The sequence below is a fragment of the Puma concolor genome, chromosome B1, assembly GCF_028749965.1.
Source record: "Puma concolor isolate L17-30 chromosome B1, mPumCon1.1.hap2, whole genome shotgun sequence".
NCBI classification, from domain to species: Eukaryota; Metazoa; Chordata; class Mammalia; order Carnivora; family Felidae; genus Puma; species Puma concolor.
Window position 1 is genome coordinate 165574152 of NC_141670.1, and position 20470 is coordinate 165594621.

A 20470-nucleotide genomic window follows, 5' to 3' on the forward strand; every position below is an offset into this window, starting at 1 on the left:
CAGGTCTTGTGCTTCCGCTAGAGCAGCAGCTCTCAAAAGTGTGGCCCCAGAACAGCAGCGGTAGAAATGCAAATGTTGAGCTCCCCAGATCGCTCCCCATCTACTGAATCAGAAACTCTGAAGTTGGGCCCGGCAGTCCGTATCTTCACATACCTTCCAGGCTGCATGCTTAAGTTAGAGTCACGGTGCTAGGGTATGGTGGTGTCGTAGGGTTCTATTTCAAGACATTTTCCTTCCAGGAGGCTGTGTTTCTGCCCTCTGAAAACGGGGGTCCAGTTTCATTTGTTTATAAATGAAGCCGCACATGTGTTTGCAGCCACCCAGGATGATGATGCTTCCTTGCCCGCAGATGCTATATAAGCAAGACCTGCATGGACCCCCACAGGCCGGACACGACTTCCACGCCAGCTCTTTCTAGAGTGAAAATCTAACCAGGGACACAGGGCAGAAGGAAAGGTGGAAGAGGGAAATAGCAGAAAAAGCCAGCTACGTGAGGGGATCTGTCTCTAAGGCTTGCCTGGGAAGCTCAGGCATGCACGCCCTTTGTAAAGAGCACGCTGTTTTCAGCTCTCCAGTCTCCACCAGCAGATGCACTTGGGATCTAATTTGTGGTTACCCTTTCAAACCGAGAAAGAAAGGCCTGGAAAGTAATTCAGCGTCACGTGCCTAAAACAGCCAAGCTTTGCGTTTACCTTTTCATGAATTTTATTTTTTGGGGTTACAAATACACTTTCATTTTTTTAAATTTTTTTAACGTTTATTTATTATTTTTGAGGGATGGACAGAGTGTGAGCGGGGGAGGGGCAGAGAGAGAGGGAGACACAGAATCCGAAGCAGGCTCCAGGCTCTGAGCTGGCAGCACAGAGCCCGACACGGGCTCGGACTCACAAACCACCAGATCATGACCTGAGCGAAGTCGGACGCTTAACCGACTGAGTCACCCAGGAGCCCCACAAATCTACTTGGAAATAATACTCTGCTTAATTCTTTTTTTAAGTTTATTTATTTATCTTTGAGAGGGGGGAGGTGCAGAGAGAGAGGGAGAGAGAGAAGCCAAAGCAGACTCTGCACTGTCAGCCTGACATGGGGCTTGATTCCAGGAACCATGAGATCATGACCTGAGCCGAAATCATAAGTTGAACACTTAACTGACTGAGCCACCCAGGCAACCCCTCTGCTTAATTCTAATTGTAAAAGTGATATGTTCATTGCAGAAAGCTTGAAAAACATAGAAAAGGATAAAAAGAAAGTTTAAATCATCCAGTACCCACTGGCCGAAAAGGACCACTCTTAATATTTTGGGGCATTGCTTTTGAGATAGATAGAAAAATAAATAACTGCTTTTAGGAGAGCTAGACTCCACCTTTAGCTTTGCCAGAGATTTGCTGTGAGGTCTAGAACAAGTCACTTTTTCTCTCTGAATGTAAGTTTTCTCATTGTTAAATGAGAGGGCATAGGTTCTTGCATCTCAAACAGAAGTATTGTGCCCCTGAGTTAAAAAATATAAAGCATTACTTTTATATTAAAATAAACTCATATATATTATAGAGTAATTGAAAAACTGAGGTTTTTTTAAAGATAAAATACGGGGGCTCCTGGGTCTTAGTCTATGTTCAACACTGATGGGCTCTACTTACCAACTTAGGTTTACTTCACCTGTCATGAATTTTGACTATGCCTCAAGCTCTATTTGCTTAATTATCTAAGCTTAACACACCTAGTGAGTTTCACATCTCCTATAGTAGAATAGAAGAATATTTGAGCGGGTGGCTCAGTTGGTTAAGCATCTGACTTTGGTTCAGGTCATGATCTCACGACTTGTGAGTTCGAGCCCCGCATGGGGCTCTGTGCTGACAGTGAAGAGCCTGGAGACTGCTACAGATTCTGTGTCTCTTCCCTCTCTGCCCCTCCCCCGCTCACTTGCACTCTCTCTCTCTCTCTCTCTCTCTCTCAAAAAACTAAATAAACATTTAAAAAATTAAGACAAAATACAGAACTTCCTCCTTGTATTTAGCCAGTTATATTTCTCCCCCAGACCTCCCTCAAGTTTGTGCTCAGTATCCTTGGCCAGTAAGGGCATGTCAATGAAAAAGTCTGAGAAGAATTGGACTGGGTGATCTTGCATATTGCTTACAGTCTGGTTATTCTGTGCCTAGAGAGTCCCTGGCATATAAGCTACAATATCTTTAGGACATCTTCCAGGTGTATAATTTAGTCTTCATCCTGGGATTGGGATATTTTCACACATTTTTCTATCGATCAGCTTAATGTAAATTCAGGTTTAAAAAAATTCCGGAATGTATTTTATTTATTTATTTATTTATTTATTTATTTATTTATTTATTTAAATTCAAGTTAGCTAACAAACAGTGTGATCTTGGCCTCAGAAGTAGAACCCGATGGTTCATCTCTTATGTATGGCACCCAGTGCTCATCCTGAAAAGTGCCCTTCTTAATACCCATCACCCATTTAACCCATCCCCCACTGCCCCCCTCCGGCAACCCTGAGTTTGTTCTCTGTCTTTAAGGGTCTCTTGTGGTTTGCCTCCTTCTCTGTTTTTATCTAATTTTTCCTTCCCTTCCCCTATGTTCATCTGTTGTGTTTCGTTAATTCCACGTATGAGTGAAATCAGGTATCTGTCTTTCTCTGATTTATTTCACTTACTATAATACACTCTAATTCCAACTACGTTGTTGCAAATGGCAAGATTTCTTTTTCAGCACTGAGTAGTATTCCACTGTGTGTGTGTGTGTGTGTGTGTGTGTGTGTGTGTGTATGTGTGTGTGTGTGTGTGTGTATACCCCATGTCTTCTTTATCCATTTATCAGATGATGGACATTTGGACTCTTTCCATAATTTGCTATTGTCAATAGTACACGTGCCCCTTCAAATCAGCATTTTTGTATCCTTTGGATAAATACCAAATAGTGCAATTGCTGGGTTGTAGGGTAGTTCTATTTTTAATTTCTTAAAACCTGATCAATCTGCCCTTAGCCCACAGCTATTCCACCACACATCACACTGGTTCATAAAAGCTCACCTTCGTGTACTTCTTCACTCACACATTTATTCTTGTTCAACACTATTATGTGTCTGTGTGTCAGAATTACAATGTCAAGTACAAAGATCAATAAGGTATCATCTCTATCCCCATCTTCTAGGAGTTAATCATTATTTTTCATAAAGCATCCCAGAAAAGACCCAATATCGATAGAGATTAGTGAAAAAAAGAAGTGTTCACATCAAATATGTTTGGGCAGTGCTGAGTTAAATTGAGTTAAGCAGCTTTGTTTACTGGGGGACTTTTCAGAGCCTTTAATATACTAATCTGCATTGTGAAACCTCAACAGGGACATAAAACGTGCAGTGTTCTGAAAGTTTTTTGTTCAGGAAACTCTTCATTTGTGGGGCATCTCCAGGAACTACAGACCCGTGGCACACGATTTGGGAAATGTTGGTGTAGTAAAATCTGATCAGAGTGTTTACTCAACAAATAGATAGTACTTTTATAGATAAGCCGTGAAATACAGAGGAAAGTGAAGACAGATTCTTCCTCTTGAAGAACTTTCAATCTAATAGGAAGGAGAGTCCTGAAACACACACAGGGAATATGCACAAACAAATGAAAATCCGTGTGACAGTGTGGAGACAGGCGTGCAGTCGGCAGAAAACCATGAAGGGAAATAGATAAAATTAATCACGAAAGGTTTTATGGAAGAAGTAGGTTTTGGAGACAATTTCTCTCACAAACCAAGATTCCAAAATTTTTCTTATGAAAATAATGTTGTTTATTAAGGAAAAAATGTTTTTTTTTTTAATTTTTTTTTTTTTTTGGTTTTACATTTATTTATTTTTGAGAGACAGAACACAAGTGTGGGAGGGCGAGAGAGAAAGGGAGACACAGAATCCGAAACAGGCTCCAGGCTCTGAGCTGTCAGCACAGAGCCCGACGTGGGGCTCGAACCCACAGACCGTGAGATTGTGACCTGAGCTGAAGTCGGCCGCTCAGCCAACTGAGCCACCCAGGCACCCTGGAAAATACATTTTAAATACAGAAAAGTAAAGAAACACTCCTGCCCTGCCCACCTACATATGTACTTATATGTGTATGTGTGTTTATATAATTTTTTTCTTTTAATCAGTAAGGATTTTCTTTTTTTAAGTACATTTATTTATTTTGAGAGAGAGGGAAAGAGAGAATGCAAGTGGGGAGGGGGCAGAGAGAGGAAGAGACAGAATCCCAAGCAGGCTCCATCCCATGCTGTCAGCACAGAGTGGGATGCGGGTCTTGAACTCCTAAACCATGCAATCATGACCTGAGCTGAGGTCAAAAGTTGGTCACTTAACCAACTGACCCACCCAGGCGCCCCTCTTTTTTTAAATGGCAGACTCTCAGTATATCTTTGCTGAATGTACTAATTATAGAAAGTGCTTTCTAAGGAGTATAGGTTCTATTAACTGGAGAATCCTTTATTTTGCTGAGTCCTTGCAAAGAGTTTCCCAGTTTAGGGACAGGAACAGAGGCAGCTAAATGGATCTGGCAAACAGAGGCAGAAGAATTTGAACTTCCCAGGGCAATCCTAGACTGAGGGAATCAGGAGAAGATCTTCATGGAGAAGAGGAATGAGGGGGCATCTGGGTGGCTCAGTCAGTCAAGCTGCCAACTCTTGATTTCAGCTCAGGTCATGATCTCATGATTCGTGAGATCGAGCCCCCACGTCAGAGCCTGCTTGGGATCTTATCTCCCTCTCTCTCTGCCCCTCCCCAGCTTGTGCTTTTGTCCTCTCTCCCTATCTCTAAATAAATAAATAAACATTAAAAAAAAAAAAAAAAAAGAAAACAGAGGCGGGGAGAAGACCATTCTGGGTGGAGACTGACGTTGAGACAGGACTTTGGAGAACCTGAACATCTTCATGTTTTGGTTTTTTAATTTAAGTTGCTTGCCGTAGGATGGCAAGACAGACCGTCTCCGTCTCTTTTTCAAAGTGCTTTGCGAAGGGTGCCTTACTTACTAAAACTTCTGTGTGGGTAGATGCTTTGGTGGGGGAACTCGCAGAAGGGCTGAGTCCCTCATCGATGGCCACGCAGGGGGTACAGGAGGACAGCAAGTGGGTACACAGGAGTGGGAGAGTGAAGCAACAGGCATAGGAGTGAAAGAATGAGAGAGATCTCTCTCCTGAAAGACACTCCCCTCTGTCTGGTGAGTCGAACTCCCAGGGCTGTTTTAAAGCGCAGGTGGTTTGAACCCCTGGTGTAGAGTAAGTGGCCACGGTGTGGATTGCCTACGGGCAAGCGCTTGTGCACGTCTCAGTTTTATTGCACATTTCCTGACGTGCCTTCCTGGAAGAAAACGTCTGTGACTTCTCACGCGCTACCTCTCAAATGTCTAAAACTGCACGGCTCGCAAACTTTGAGTTTCGAGAACAGGTTCCTTTTAAACTTCATATCTAACAATGAATCCTGTCCGCTTTATAGCTCTCCCGTCCCCTATTTCAGATCTGAATTTTGTTAAGCAGCCAATCCAGAGTGGCTTTCGGCTCTCACGGGGCTTTTAGGATTTCATTCTCTTTTGATACGTGCACCTGCAGTCTGCATCAGGATGAAAAGGAAACAGCTCTGTTTCCATGCTTGATGTCTACATTTATGGCGAACGAAAACCGTGAGCCTGACTGAATGACTTTCGTATTTAAAACTGACTCCACCCTCCCGTCTTCCATCTGCTTGTAGTAGCGGAGAGCACGGTACTGATCATAGGACTTTGTGGAATTCCCTTTGTAAAAAAACTTCAGTGAAGCTAAAAGCGGCTAAGGGGCACAGGAAAGTGGCCGGGACAGCAGAGTTACTGGTTGTTGACCTACTGGGGAGGCTTGCTACCTCTCCCTCTCCACTTCTTCTTCCCTCGCTGACTAAAGAGCATAATTACTCATATCCTTTATGAACATTTGAAATGTTGGTTCTTAAGGTTTCAAGAAGGAAATTGGATAAATTCGCTTTACGGCCACATTAAAATCCTGCACCCGTTCAGAGTGCGTTGATGTGACTCTGAACTTCCTCTTTGGGGGCGCCTGGGTGGCTCAGTCGGTTAAGCGGTCGACTTCAGCTCGGGTCATGGTCCCCACGGTTCCTGAGTCTGAGCCCTGCATCGGGCTCTGTGCTGATAGCTCAGAGGCTGGAATTCGTTTCGGATTCTGTGTCTCCCTCTCTTTCTGTCCCTCCCCCATTGGAGCGCTCTCAGTCTCTCTTTGTCTCTCTGTCTCTCTCTCAAAAATAAATACGCACTAAAAAAAATTAAACTCACCCTTTTATTCCTGTGAAGTTTTCCTTTTTATCATTTATTTAATTTTCTTATTACAAACATGATTCATGGTAATACAATAAACAACATAAAATATAGACAAGGCTTCTTGCCCTTTATATCTCATGACCTAATTGATCTTTTGATTGAAGGTGACGAGCAGTCTTCCAATGTATGGTGGTCTTTATTGTGGCTCAAACAATTAATCTACTCCAGTGTTTTCAAATATTTTCTTGGAATGCTATCATGATTTTGAAAATAATATTTCAGGTACAGAACACGTTTTCTCCCTCTCTCTCATGAAAGAAAACAAAAAGTTTCTCGAAAGAATACTTATTCTTCCCACATGTGCTAAACATTGAAGCCTCCCATTCTATTCTTTTACTTAAAAAAATTCATTCTACTTCCCTTCCCATCTTTTTAAGATTAGGTTTTTAATGTTAATTCCAGCATGGTTATACTGTATTATACTAGTTATAGTTAACATACAGTGTTATGTTAGTTTCAGGTATCCAATATAGTGATTCAACAATTCTATACGTTACTCACTACTCATCATGATAAGTGTTCTCTTAATCCCCTTTATTTACCACCATCCCTCCACCCACTTCCCCTTTGGTAACCATCAGTTTGTTCTCTGCAGTTAAGAGTTTGTTTCTTGCTTTCTCTCTCTTTTTCCTTTGCTTCTGTGTTTTATTTCTTAAATTCCACATATGAGTGAAATCATATGGTATTTATCTTTCTGACTGGCTTATCTCGCTTAGCATTGTGCTCTCTAGGTCCATCCATGTTGTTGCAAATGGTAATATTTCATGCTTTTTTATGGCTGAATAATATTCTAATATATATATATACCACATCTTCTTTATCCATTCATGTATCAATGGACACTTGGGCTGCTTCATAATTTGGCTATTGTAAATAATGCTGCTATAAAGAATGCATATATCCTTTTTCATATTTGGGGGGGTAAATACCCAAATGTGAATACTGGATTGTGGGGTAGTTCTATTTTTAATCTTTTGAGGAAACTCCATACGGTTTTCCACAGTGGCTGCATCAGTTTGCATTCCCACCAACAGTGCAAGAGGGTACCTTTTTCTCCATATCCTAACACTTGGGTTTTTATTTTAGCCATTCTGACAAGTGTGAGGTGATATCTCATTGTAGTCTTGATTTACATTTCCCTGATGATGAGTGATGATGACCATCTTTTCGTGTTTGTTTGCTATGTATATGTCTTTTTTGGAGAAGTATCTGCTCATGTCTTCTGCCTACTTTTTAATTCGATTATTTGGTTTTGGGGGTGTTGAGTTGTATCAATTCCTTATATATTTTGGATACTAACCTTTTATCAGGTATGTCATTAGCAAATATCTTCTCCCATTCAGTAGGTTGCCTTTTTAGTTTTGCTGATTGTTTCCTTCAGTGTACAGAGGCTTTTTATTTTGATGTAGTCCCAATACCTTACTTTTGCTTTTATTTCACTTGCCTCGGGAGACATTTCTAGAAAACTGTGGCTATAACCAATGCCAGAGATATTACTGCTTGTGCTCTCTTCTAGGATTTTTATGGTTTCAGGCATCACATTTAGGTCTCTAATCCATTCTGTGTTTATTTTTGTGTATGGTTTAAGAAGGTGGTCCAGTTCCCTTCTTTTGCATGTAGGTGTCCAGTTTTCCAAGCACCATTTGTAGAAAAGATTCTTTTTCCCATTGCATATTCTTTCCTCCTTTGTCAAAAATAAATTGACCATTAATTGAGGGTTTATTTCTGAGTTTTCTATTCTGTTCCATTGATCCACGTGTCTGTTTTTGTGCCAGTATTATACTGTTTTGATTACTACAGCTTAATAATATAACTTGAAGTCTGGAACTGTCACACTTCTAGTTTTGTTTTTCCTTTTCAAGATTGCTTTGGATACTTAGGGTCTTTTGTGGTTCTATACAAATTCTTTAAGATTGTTCCAGTTCTGTGAAAAATGTTGTTGGTATTTTGATAGGGATTGTATTAAATGTGTAGATGGCTTTGGGTAGTATAGACATTTTAACAATATTTCTTCTTTCAATCCATGGAATTGGATTGTCTTTCCATTTCTTTGGGTCATCTTCCATTTCTTCATCAATGGTTTATAGTTTTCAGAGTACAGGTCTTTCACCCTTTGGTTAAGTTTATTCCTAGACATTTTATTCATTTTGGTGCAGTTGTAAATGGGATTGTTTTCTTAATTTTACTTTCTGCTGCTTCATTATTTGTGTATAGAAATGCAACGTAGTTCTGCATTTTGGTTTTGTATCCTGCCACTTTACTGAATTTGTTTTTCAGTTCTAATAGTTTTTTGGTGGACTCAACAGTTTTCTACATGTAGTATCATGTCATCTGCAAATAGTGAAAGTTTTGTTTCTTTCTTACCAATTCGGATGCCTTTTATTTCTTTTTGTTGTCTGGTTACTGTGGCTAGAATATCCAGTACTCTGTTTAATAACAGTGATGAGAGTGGACATTCTTGTCTTGTTCCTCACCTTAGGGGAAAAGCTCTCAGTTTTTCCCCATTGAGTATGATGTTTGCTGTGGGATTTCATATAAGGCCTTTATTAAGTTGAGGTATGTTCCCTCTAAACCTGCTTTGTTGAGGGTTTTTATCATAAATGGATGCTGTACTTTGCCAAATGCTTTTTCCGTGTGTATTGAAATGATCATATGGTTTTTATCCTTTCTCTTATTGATGTAATGTATCATGTTGATTGATTTGCAAATACTAAACCATCCTTGCATCCCAGGAATAAATCCCACCTGATCATGGTGAATTATTTTTTTAATGTATTGTTGGATTTGGTTTGTTAGTATTTTGTTGAGGATTTTTGTATCTATGTTCATCAGAGATATTGGCCTGTAATTCTCTCTCTCTCTCTCTCTCTTTCTCTCTGGTGTTTTTCTCTAGTTTTGGTATCAAAGTAACGATGGCCTAAAAGAACAAATTTAGAAGTTTTCCTTTTTTTTTTTTTTTTGGAATAATTTAGGAAGAATAAGTATTGATTTTTCCTTAAATATTTGGTAGAATTCATCTGTGAAAGCATCTGGTCCTGGACATTTGTTTTTTGGGAGCTTTTTGATTATTGATTCAATTTCATTGCTGGCAATTTTTCTGTGCAAATTTTCTATTCTTCCTGCTTCAGTTTTAGTAGGTTTTATGCTTCTAAGAATTTATCCACTTCTTCTAGATTGTCCAGTTTGTTGGAATATAGCTTTTCATAACATTCTCTTATAATTGTATTTCTATGGTGTTGGTTATTATTTCTCCTCTTTCATTTATAATTTTGTTTATTTGAGTCCTTTCTCTTTTTTTCCCGCAAAGTCTAGCTAGATGTTTATCAATTTTGGTGATCTTTTCAAAGAACCAACTCCTGGTTTCATTGATCTGTTCTATTATTTTTTCAGTTCCTGTATCATTTATTTCAGGTCTAATCTTTATTATTTTCTTCCCTCTGTTGGGTTTGTGTTTTGTTTTTTCTTCCTTCCCTAGGTGTTTTAGGTGTAAGGTTAGGTTGCTTATTTGAGATTTTTCTTGCTTCTTGAGGTAGGCCTGTACCACTATCAGCTTTCCTCTCAGGACTGGTTTTGCTGCAGCCCAAAGACTTTGGATTATTGTGTTTTCATTTTCATTTGTTTCCATGTACTTTTTAATTTCTCCTTTGATTTCTTGGTTGACTCATCCATCGTTTTGTAGCATGCTATTTAACCTGCAAGTATTTGTTGTCTTTCCAGATTTTTTCTTGTAGCTGATTTCTAGTTTCATAGCATTGTGATTAGAAACGAGTTGTGGCATGACTCCAATCTTTTTGAATTTGTTGAGATTTGTTGTCTAGGCTAAGATGTGATCTATTCTGGAGAATGTTCCATGTGCACTTGAAAAGAATGTGTATTCGACTGCTTTAGGATGGAATGTTCTGAATATATCAGTTAAATCCCTCTGGTCCAGTGTGTAATTCAAAGCCATTGTTTCCTTGTTGACTTTCTATTTGGATGATCTGTCCATTGAAGTAAGTGGGGGTGTTAATGTTCTCTACTATTATTATGTCAATATTGATTAATCCCTTTGTTTGTTATCAACTGTATTATTATTAACTGATGTATTTGGGTTCCTCCATATTGGGTGCATAAATATTTACAATTTTTATATCCTCTTGTTGGATGGTTTCCTTTATTATTATACAGTGTCCTCCTTTGTCTCTTGTTACAGTCTTTATTTTAAAGTTATTTTGCCCAATGTAAGTATTGCTACTCCCCTTTCTTTTGGCATCCTTTTGCATGAAAGATGTTTCTCCACCCTCTCACTTTCAATCTGCAGGTGACTTCAGGTCTAAAATGGGTTTCTTGTAGGCAGCATATAGATGGGTCTTGTTTTTGTATCCACTCTGTCACCCTACGTCTTTTGACTAGAGTGTTTAGTCAACTTACGTTAAAAGTAATTATTGATAGATATGTATTGATTGACATTTTGTTACTTGTTTTGTAATTTTTCTCTCATCCTTTTTTCTCTTGCTTTCTTTCATGGTTTTCTCGCTTTCTTTAGTGATATGCTTGTATTTCTTTCTCTTTATTAGTTGCATACATATGACTGGCTTTTGATTTGTGATTATCATTAGATTTGCATATAACATTGTGGGTATAGCAGTCTATATTAAGTTGATGGTTGCTTAAGTTTGAATCCATTATTTATTCCTTCCCCCCCACACATGCACACATTTTAGGTATATGGTGTCATATTTTATGTCCTTTTATTTTGTGAATACCTTTACAAATATACTTATTTTTACTGCTTTTGTGATTTCTACATTTTATACTCATTTATGGTCTTTCCTTTCTACTCAAAGAGTTCCTTTAATATTTCTTGTAGGGCTGGTTTAGTGGGCATGAATTCCTTCAGTTTTTGTTAGAAACTCTTTATCTCTCATTCTACTCTGAATGATAGCCTTGCTGTATAGAACATACTTAGCTGCAGATTATTTCCTTCAGCACTTTGAATATGTCATGCCACTCCCTTGTGGACTGCAAAGTTTCTACTGAAAAATTCCCTGATGACCTTATGGGATTTCACATGTATGTAACTGTCTTCTTTTCTCTTGCTGCTTTTAATTTTTTTTTTTTCCTTATTGGGGTGCCTAGTGACTCAGTCGGTTGAGCATCTGACTCTTGATTTTGGCTCAGATCATGATCTCAAGGTTTGTGAGATCGAGCTGCATCGGGCTCTGTACTGATGGCGTGGAGCCTGCTTCGGATTCTCTCTCCCTCTCTCTCTGCCCCTCCCCCACTTGCATGTGCTCTCTCTCTCTCTCTCAAAAATAAACATAATTTTTTAAAAAAATATTTTTCCCCTCTGGTGAAGCATGTGGCCCTGTTGGCAGTTATGTTTCAATCATGAAGTGAGACAGACATAAGATGAAGGCTATATCTTGGAAAGCAGAGCAAGGAGATAGAAAGAAACTGAGTCTTTGGTGACATATTTGAGTGGTGAAAACAAATCCCAAAGCCTCCTTACCTCTGGACTTTCAGAATCACTTTACATTTCAAAATGAAATGGTGGATATGGCATTATTTGTAGCAGCAAAACATTGTAAACAACCTAAACATTCATTCATTCATTCACTCAGAAAATGATTAAATAAATTATGCATCAATATGTTAAAAAAATAAATTAATTAAAGAAATAAAAATATTTTTCCTTTATCACTACTTTTTGCCACTTTAATTACTGTGTGTCTTGGTGTAAACCTCCTTCGGTTGATTTTGTTGTGGGATCTTTCTGTTTCCTGGATCTGGATATCTGTTTCTTTACCCAGATTAGGGAAGTTTTCAGCTATTATTTCTTCAAATCAATTTTCTTCCTTTTTTTCTCTCTCTTCATCTTCTGGGATTCCTATAGCAAATGTTATTACACTTGATGTAGTCACTGAATTCCCTAAATGTATTCTCAATTTGAATAATTTGTTTTTCTCTCACTTGCTCTGCTTTATTGCTTTCCATTATTCTATTTTCCAGGTTGCTAATTCATTGCTCTGCTTCCTTTAGCCTGCTATTTGTTCCTTCAAGTGTGTGTTTTAATTTTATTTGTTGGGTTCTTCATCTCTGATTGGTTCTTTTTTATCTCTTTGTTAAGGGTCCCATTGATTTCCTTCATTCTTCTCAAGTCCAGTGAGTATCTTTATGATCATTACTTTAAATTCTCTATCAGGCATATTATACCTGTTTTGCTTAGGTGTCTTGCTTTGGTTTTGCCCTGTTCTTTCATTTGGGACATATTTCCCTATCTCCTCATTTTGTCTGTGTCCATTTCTGTGTGTTTGGAAAGTCAGCTACATCTCTGCTCTTGAAGGTAATGGCCTTATGAAGGAGAGGTCCTGTAATGCCCTGCAGTGCAATGTCCCCTGTTCCCCAGGACCTGGTGCTTCGGTGAGTGTCTCCTAATTATGTTGCTACCCCTTACTGTTGGGTCCTGGCCACTTTTTCCTTTAGTCCAGTCAGCTTCAGAGGCTCTCTTTTCCTGCTATGAGCAATGTTTTGTGGGGTGGGGAGAATTTTACAAGATGCACACTGCTCTGCTTGTGAAATAAGTCCTGCTATCACAGCTGCCTCCAGATCCAAGGCCCCACAAAATCCATGTGGGTCAGAGATGTGATCTTGGCAGGGTTTGTGCCAGTCTTCTTGGGGAGGGGACCTGCAATACTGGGACTTAGGCAAGACTGACTGGAAAGGGCAGATCCACTGAAGTATAAGGGGGTGGGGCTTTGTGTAAGCAAGTTAGGTAGTGAGTGCCTGCACTGTGCTGATTCCCGAAGGTGGTCATGTGTTTATGCTGGGCTGGGGGAGGGAAATGGTGCCTGCCAGTTCCTTTGTTCCTGGAGAAGTTTCTCTGCAATAACTGTTTCTCCAGGGCATGCTCTGAGATAAGTTAATAACTCTCTCTTGGGTATGCCCCAGAGGTTTTTCAAACTGCTGCTTCTATGCTGTATCTCTGAGGGTTGTTTGTTGTGCTGTCTCTTGAAGGGCAGGAACTCAGCTTCCTAATGCTTTTTGGGCTCTCCCAAAACCAAGATCTCTGATTTTTAAAATTCCAGGCTTTAAGTCCTGCTGGTTGTAAGAACTCATGAAATTCAGCCCTTCTCGCTTTCAAAGCCAAATGTTATGGGGATTCATTTCACCTGTGTGGGCTTCCCAATGTGATAGTCTATTTCTCGTCCTTCTCCTCACCTCTGGCTCTCTCCTAACTGTGCGTGTCCGTCGTCCATTTTGCTTGCAAACCACATCTTCACCCTTCCTATCTCTTCTGTGTGGCCTCTTCTCTACCTTTAGCTGTGGAATTTGTTCTGACAGTCTTGGGATTGCTTTCTGGATTATTTATGCTGACATCAGTGTTACCTAGTTGTTCCCCTGGGACGATTTGAGCTTAGGCTCCTCCTAATCTGCCATCTTCCAGCCTCTAACAACATTCCCTTCCCATCTTAAGAATTTTGTTAAATACACATTTCCTTGACCAAAGAAATGGTACAGAAATGATGACCAACCCAGAGGAATATAATAAATGTTAATAAAAACTACTGATTAAAAAGAGATACAATCAACGATAATTCATTGTAGGAAGTTATACAGGAAAAATGACCCTGTTCCTTTAGGAAATAAATCTTAAGCGTTAACAAAAGGAAGGAGAGAAGACCTACAGATTAAAAGAGACATCAGCCAAATGTATCGTAGGGACTTTTTGATCCTGATTTGAGCAAACCAACTGTTTAAAAAAATTATGAGGAAAAGGAAAAACTATGGAAATAGTAAAAAGGATCCATAGTTGCTAAGGGTTATGACTAGGCAGAGCACAGGGGATTTTGAGGGCAGTAAAAATACTCAGTATGATACTATCATGGTAGATATATGTCATTACACGTTTGGCCAAACCTATAGAACATACACACCAAGAGTGAACTCTAATGTAAACTACGGATTTGAGGTGATTATTGTGAATCAATATAGATTCATCAGTTGTAACAAATATAGCACTCTGGTAGGGGATGTTGATAATGGGAGAGGCTGTGTGTGTGCAGGGGCAGGGGATATATAGGAAATCTCTGTATCTTTCTCTTAATTTTGATATGAATTTAAAACTTCTCTTACAGGGGCGCCTGGGTGGCTCAGTCGGTTAAGCGGCCGACTTCAGGTCAGGTCATGATCTCGCAGTCCGTGAGTTCGAGCCCCGAGTCGGGCTCTGTGCTGACAGCTCAGACCCTGGAGCCTGTTTCAGATTCTGTGTCTCCCTCTCTCTGACCCTCCCCCGTTCATGCTTTGTCTCTCCCTGTCTCAAAAATAAATAAATGTTAAAATAAATAAATAATTAAAATTTAAAAAAAATAAAACTTCTCTTACAAATCTTTAAAAAAAAACAAAAAATGATGATAAAATAAAATTGTCTATTTGATGATATTAAGGAATTATTGTTAACTTGGCTGAGTGGTTGTATATGTTTTAGCTTGTAAATAAGGTTCTTAAAATTTAGAGATACTGCTTACAAAAGAACTTCATGTAAAAATTATAATTGCTTTGAAATTTAGTCTTGTGTTCATGGAAAAGCAGAGAAGGGAATACATCTGTGTACAGATAAAATGAGATTGGCTCTGAATTAATCATTGTTAAGCTGGGTGATTGGTTCATAGGTCTAGTATAGGCTTCTTAAACTAATCTCCCTACTTTTGTAAATTTTGAAATTTCTGTAACAGCAAGGTGAAAACTGCCAAAGCCAGTATGTTTTAGATCAAGTTATCAAACAACATCAAGAGATCCTGGAACACACAATGGACCAAGACTGGGGAAAATGACTGCTCAGGAAACGTTGACTGAGGCACAGCAGGCAGCAGGGATAAGGATTGCGCTCAGGCTAAGAGAGCAGAGATGGTGTATTACCCAGATTTGGGCCACCGGGGAGAGTCAGCAGACCTGTGGTCACCTTACAATGGACATCTGCCAAAGGAAGGAAGGCACAACCAAAAGGAGGTGGGAGAGGTACCATCTGATGCAGAGCTGACAGGGCAGCAGCAGCAGCCAGCTGAAGTTGCACTTGGAGGCCTCAGCAAGGGAAATCAGAGTCCCAGATGCTTTTCAAAAACAAATAAGGAAGATTTGAACACCCATCAGACTCAAAGGAACTCAGCTTTATACTCTCCTATCCTTGTTTAGGTGCCGCTTCTGACTGGCATCTTCACTTTGCGTGTAATGCAAAGCAAGATGCCTTCATGTTTCCTAGAGTCAAAAACCTCCAATCGCTTGTCAAATAGCTCATATGTTGAAATGATGTTGAATGCCCAGGGCAGTGCCTGCCCACAGCAGGTGCTCAGCTGAAATGCTGTAAAGCAGATGGCTGGAGCACTACAGCAATTCTTCTTCTTTTTTTTTTTAACTACTGGCCCCCCTCCCCACCCTGCACCCACTTTATATTTTGTTTCTTTATATGTTAATAGGCTATTATAGCCTTTTTAACATCTCTCTAGCACACGTTTCTTCAAGTATTCATGTTCAGTGTGGATGTATTACTCAAACTACAGTAAAACCTTGGTTCGTGAGCATAATTCGTTTTGGAAACATGCTCGTAATCCAAAGCATTCATATATCAAAGCGAATTTCAAGAACCATTGGCTCAGTTGTGATCATGTGACATTCGGCATCACGTACGACTTGTATTGCAAGACACTGCTTGTTTCTCAAGTTAAAATGTATTAGAAATGTTTGCATGTCTTTGGAACACTCACAGAACAAGTTACTAACAATCGAAGGTTTTACTGTATATCCTTGAAGTGCTCATGATCTCATAAGAGAGGAAACTATCATCAAAACAAAAACCAAAACACACGAAAAAGAGACTCAGCTTTATACTTCTGCCAGGGCTGGAGGAAACCAACACCAGATTCATGGGTGCCAGGCAAACACAGCTCCCCTGTCTTTGACTTTCCCATCTCCTCTTCTTCAATCCTAGAAGACCCAGGCAATTTGCACGCGGGGTGCCGAGCATTGACAGGTGAACCTCATCAAGCAGGTGTGTGGGAGCTGGGGAGGTGGTAGGGGTTGGGGAGCCTTCACTTCAAAGGAAAGAGAGTTTCCACTATGACCTGTGACTAAACAGTCTAACCACAAAAGTGCTACCATTCTTACAATGAAAATAAACAGATACATCGTGAGATCTAAGAAAAACATAATTCCACAGAACAAGTTTGAATAGTGAGAAGGGATAATAATTGGATGGTATTCTCCTGAACTCACCAGTTCTGCTGCCACAACCAGCACCGTTCAGCGATGTGTTACATGCAGTGTATTCCAGCTTAGCAAAGATACACTGCTTTGCTTTGGTTACCGCCAACAAATTGAGATCGAGAAAATGTTCCTCCCAGATATTACTGTAGGGAGAGCTTTGCATTCATTTGGCAGGAATACTTGGATAACTCACGGGAGCATATTCAAACAGCAAGGGTGACTCTAAGCTCCTGGACAAGGAAAGGAGATGGGGACAAAGGAGACAAAAGGAAAGAGTGAGAAGTTGTATACTGTACAAAGTGACCTCCCACCCCAGCCCCTTAAATTCTTCATTGCCTAGAAGCTCAGTCAGGCCTGGCATTCCTCCAAAGAAGCAATGAAGGTCAAATGTCAGTGTAGGACCCTCCGCTAATCTACCTGGCTACTACTTTTGTACAAATTAGAAAAGGAGGCCCTTAGGGTAAAACAAATTACAAAACGGTGTACCCTCGGGGTGGAGGAATTACCTCAGACCCTTCCCTCTGGTCTTTCTTCGGAAATCTGAACTGAAGCTAGCTTTAGTTGCCACCCTGCCCCTGGGCAGGGCACCGGTGTGCAGGGTCCAACCTGGTTCTGCATCCTGGTGAACAGCTGTCCTGGTTCTCAGCCCAGGTTGATAGAAGAAGAGATGGCACAAATGGACAAGGAGCCAAAAGTCAAAAAAGGCTGTCAAAGCATAAGCCCTCAAAACTTTGCAAGAAAAATGAAGAAGGGCTGTGGAGTTAGGATTTCAGGCAACCTCACACAATCTTACAAGTCAATCTGGCTATATACATGTCAGGTTCTGTGTGCTCTCTCCGTGGTTTATCTCATCTTGCCAAACTGTATATAATTCAGGGGATAAAAATCTCAGGAGTGCCTCGTCTATCACTGTTCACCTTCCTAACAACTGGATAAAAGAAACTAATCAAAATGAACTAATGAGGTGTGTGGCCTGCCTTGGACTTTTTCTGGAATCCCCCTCTCCCTGCCACAGCTGGATCTTAGCCCCTCTCTGCCAGGCAGCAGCCTGAGCTCCAAGGGGCCCATGTGTAGACGATCATGTCCAGGGACCCCACCAGCTGCATCTGCACACTCCACACTTTGTTCAAAGCAGAACCATATGGCAGGTCTAGGTAAGGGTCCCCTGAAAGAAAAACAAAATGTGTAGGCAAAGAAAATAAATACAGAGGAGAAAGAGACAAAAGCAGCAAGTAAGAAGAGGAATGGGGATTTGCAGCTGCTGGTGGGAAAACGTGGGCATCTGGCTGAAGAGATGCCTCAAATGCAGAAGGAGAAGACCCCCCGCTAACCAGATCTGCTTCTGCATCTGAGGTCGAATCAAGGGTGTTTCCTTGGGCTGTGAATTTGTGCCACGTCTTGTGGTCAGAGTTAGACAACAACAACTCTCTGCCTTTACTGTTAAGCACCCGGGTGCATGGGGAGAAGGAAAGGAGAGTGGCCTTGAGTGGAAGGATGTGGTGGAGGGTGGCTGGAACCCTGGGAAGGTAAGTTTCACTCAAAAGGTGGATGAATCATGGCTGTGAGGCTGGAAGAGGAGAGGGAAAGATGATTCAAGCCACAGATCACAAGAGGGAATACTCTGTGCTGTACTTTGGTGAGTGAGCTGAGCCCTTTTCTGACGTTCCTTCAGATGCACATTGGGAGCAATCTCAGGGACTATTTCAACGATAGCAGGAACATAAATGTTGCAGCAGCTGGACAATGAGAAGAACATTTAGGAGTTGGGGCTTAAGGGTGTTAGAAGAGCAATCAATCAAGTGTGGATTGAAGGTGTAGGCAAGCAAGGTAAGAGGAAATATAAAATGAGATTCTCGACTGTTCACTGGGTATTCTGCTTTCCCACTCACTTCAGTCATGAGGAGCTATGGGAGCTCCCAATCATGGTGGCCTGTGGTGTTCAAAGTGTTCTCAGATGAGGCTGCTTTCAGCTGCAGCTTAGGAGGAAATTCTACCTTCCACTGTGGAAACAATAGAAATATTTATAAACTCTCAGAATAATAAGACTGTTGGTAGGGCCATTCCAGGGTGATTAATTCAATGGCTAAAAGACTTCATCAAAGACCCAGGCTCTTTCCATCCTTCAGCTTGGCCAGCATCAGCATGAAGGCTTTGACCTCAGCCTGGCTCCTCACCTGGTGACAAGATGGCCTCCAGATTTCCAGCAGCCATATCCATGCAAGACATGATCCGGAAACAAAAAGATCATGTCTTCCATGCTTCTTTTTAAGTGTAGGGAAATCTCTCCCAGAAGATTCCCAGCAGATTTCATCTCACATCCTGTTGTCCAAGTTGTATCACATGTTCTGGTCTAAAACAGCCATATCATGGTAATGATTGGCTTAGACCAGGGGTCAGAATGTTTTTTACCTAGTTAAAAAAAAAAAAATCAGTTCGCTTTGGCAGCATATATACTAAAATTGGAACAATCCAGAGGATATTGGCATGGCCCCTGAGCAAGGATGACACACAAATCTGTGAAGTATTCCACATTTAAAAAAAAAATCAAAAGAAGAATAATATTTCATGACATGTAAAAAGAATATGAAATTCAAATTTCCATGTCCATAAATAAAGTTTTATTGGAACACAGCCACACTGCCATTCATTTACATGTTGTCTATGGCTGTCTGAGCCGAGTCAGAGGTGAAAATGCACAAAGCAGATTGAGAGTCGGCCAGTCTGACCAATTCTGTGGCCTGTAGGTGAGTCAGGAGACATCCAAAGTCATGTGAATCCCCTAACAGTTGATAAACAGGGGTCTGGCATGATGCCATTTGTGGATAGTATTATTATTACTTGGCCAGATTCTGATGCAGCTTTGTTTACGCATCTGGAATGTGTAGCAAAATTCTGAATTCTCTTTTACTACGTGTATGCTAGTAACCCTCCTTAGGAAAGTACTCAGTAGACTTGAGATCATTTTTAATGTCCTTCCAAAATTATACATCAGACACTAAGTCAGAGTGACCAGGCTCTGCCCAGTATTACTGAACTGAACAAATCAGGGAAGCTCCCACACTCCATAATTCCCTAAGTCAGCCTTTTTGACACATTGAAGATGAGGCAGGGAAATGGCCGGTCTCCTGGTAATTATCACCACCTGTTCTCCAAGTGGCTCTCCCCAAATAGAATAGTCTCCCCAGAGGGCAGAGAAGGAGGGAAGGAGGGAGAGAGCCGGACCTATGTATTCAGCAGTTCTGCCCAGTGACAGTCGCTTCGGGAGACCTCTCTGCAAGGACACAGTCTCTGTTTTGGAAACTGGACTGGAGCTTGGCAAAACTGGGAAAAGGCCAACATTTGTCTTTGAGGCCTTCTGTCTCCGGTTAGTGGTTTCTTCTAAACCATCTTCCCCAACCATCTACCTTTCTCGGGCTCTTGGAAGTGGCCCAGCACAATTTTGCTGTCAAGATCTCATTCTTGTAAGCCTGCACAAAATACCTCATCGTGGACATGACTGGGAGCATGCCGACAGCCTCTGTTTAGCCTTCCTGTGCCCAGCTGCGGTCCACTCAAGGGACTCCTCCACACTATGGCAGTCTGAGCTTTGGAAAACGTCATTGTGAGCCTGTAACCCCCTCCCACCTGGATTCACATCCTTCAAGGATCTTACACTGCCTATGAATAAAGTTCAAGTGCCTTGGATTGATGTAGACCAGTGGTTATTAAGTGTGGCCCCTGATCAGGAGGAGCATCACCTGGGCCTCCATCCCAGCCCTACTGAAATAGGGGTCTGGCCTTGGGGTCTGGAAATCTTTGTGTTAACAAGCTCTCCGGGCAGTTCTGCTGTAATGCCAAGTTTGAGAACCCACAGACGCAGACGCGTTGCTTACCGTTCACTATGTATC

The 20470-nt window shown here is 40.8% G+C and overlaps 1 non-coding gene across 1 annotated transcript; it reads left to right on the top strand.

Annotated features, from left to right (window-relative positions):
* The first annotated feature begins 19016 nt into the window (after window positions 1–19016).
* On the top strand, window positions 19017–19119 carry LOC112859136 (U6 spliceosomal RNA). The gene has a single exon (XR_003223455.1). It is a non-coding gene; the product is annotated as a U6 spliceosomal RNA (small nuclear RNA).
* The last annotated feature ends 1351 nt before the right edge of the window (window positions 19120–20470 follow it).